The 1925-nt window shown below is 41.8% G+C and overlaps 1 protein-coding gene across 1 annotated transcript in view; it reads left to right on the top strand.

Annotated features, from left to right (window-relative positions):
• LOC106001640 overlaps positions 1-1925 on the top strand; it is a 56198-nt gene that overhangs the window by 48931 nt on the left and 5342 nt on the right. The gene's annotated exons all lie outside the window — the stretch shown is intronic.

The following is a 1925-nucleotide window of genomic DNA, read 5'->3' as shown; positions in this document are numbered from 1 at the left end:
GGAGAAATTAGAATCTGTCTCTCTCTCAACTCCAGGAGCAAATCCTATCTTTCATGAGGAGGTAGATCCCTTGGAGGATTCTGAGGTAGAATTTATATCTGAAGGCCACGTAGAAGCCGGCCTAGACTTAGAGCTTCCCTCCCCTCTCCCTGGGGATATCTCTCTTTTGTTTTTGTCCTGATTGTTCTAAAATGTTCATTCTTTTTATTCTTCTAAATTTATTAAAATGTATGTTTATGTTGTACAATTTATGGATCCTGAATACTGTGGGTTTTTTAATGTACATTCTGATGTCCCAGACACATGTGTCCTGAGTAAGGGCAAAAGACAGAGTGACCTGGAGCTGTCCAAGAGCAATAAGTGGCTATAGAGGGAAGTGTTCAGTGCACTGTGAGGGGTAAGGAACCCAGCCCATGCCTGCATGGGGTGATCAGGCCACTACTAAAGCTCTAGGACATAGCAAACCAGATGTCCTTGAAAGTTGTTCTGTCAGACTAAATGTACTAAATGGGGGACTTTCTTCCTTTAGTGAAGTCAAGTCAGTACGCACCCCCATTTTGCTCTGTGCTAATATGTAAGAACATTTCACCTCAAAATAACATCAAAAAGCTACTTTGAGGGAAAAGTATTTGACAAAATACATGGGAAATAGGTAAAAGCCATCATCAATAGAAGAAAGAAAACTTAGTCATATTGACAAAGACATGCCAGGTGTCCTGGCCCATCTCAATAATTCTAGTTTCAAGAGTGCTCTATACTTCCTCAGGATGGAGCTTCAAATCAGCCCCTGTAGACAAATCTGAAAGACTTATCCAATGAGCCAGCAAAAGTCAGGAAGTCCTAGCATGGCTGAAGTTACATGTTTCAAAATGGAACAAAAAGTAAGCAAGAGCTCAATGTCCTGAGTTCGAATTCCACTACTGGCACAAAAGATGAAGACATCTAGACATGAAATGTGGGCAATGGTAGCTTTAAACCATGGAAACAGAAAAACATACGAATGGGAAAATTACATATTTAAGCAAAAATGCCAGACTTACAAATCATTGGTGAGTAGGTGTGGGCCTGTTCATGTTCTATGGGAGCGTGTAGAATGATTTATGAAACTCCAAATAGATTCTAGTTAGCCCAATGTGGATCAGGATGATGTGGTACTATGTAGTGAACTGTGGAAGGATAGGAAATACATCTTAGATATCCATTTTCACTTTCTAATTGGAGTGGTAAGGGATTTCTCAGTCTTCCTGACTGTTTTCTTGTGTTTGTCTTTCTGTCTCTGTCTCTGTTTCTGTCTGTCTCTGTCTTTGTCTCTCTGTCTCTCTCTGTCTGTCTGTCTCTCTCTCTCCTTTCTCTCTCTGTCTCTTCCTCTCTTCTGTTTTGTTGTGGAGCTTGAACTCATGTTGTGGGACCTGTCTCTGAGCTTTTTTTGCACAAGGCTAATGCTCTTCAACTTAGAGTCACAGCTCCCCTTGCAGTTTTCTGGTGGTTAATCGGACAGAAGAGGACTTTCTTGCCAGATATGGCTATGAACCATGATCCTCCCATTTAGACTCCTGACTAGCTAGCAGTACAGGCATGATCCACAGTGTCCAGTCAGGGAATCTTTTTTTTGTGTGTGTGTGTGTTAGATCTTGCCTCCCTCCTCTCTGGACAAATGCCTGTTTTACTATTTATTGTTTTAACAGTATTAAAATGTCCATGTTTACATGATGTTTTAAAATTCTTGAATACAAAACACTCTGGTCTTTTCTACCTCCAATCTAATATCCTGGGCACATGGGGCCTGATTGGGAGGAAGCGGAGTGTGCTGGATGTGGGGAACAAATCTGCTGGATTTACAAGGAACTGGTGACTAGAGGGAGCCACAAGTAATGCAGGCAGTGGAGGATTCAGCCTGTGCCCAGATAGGACCCTTGATGCTGAGA

Source organism: Dipodomys ordii, unplaced genomic scaffold (assembly GCF_000151885.1).
Source record: "Dipodomys ordii isolate 6190 unplaced genomic scaffold, Dord_2.0 Scaffold335, whole genome shotgun sequence".
Taxonomy (NCBI): Eukaryota; Metazoa; Chordata; class Mammalia; order Rodentia; family Heteromyidae; genus Dipodomys; species Dipodomys ordii.
This window is presented reverse-complemented; position numbering and strand designations above follow the sequence as displayed.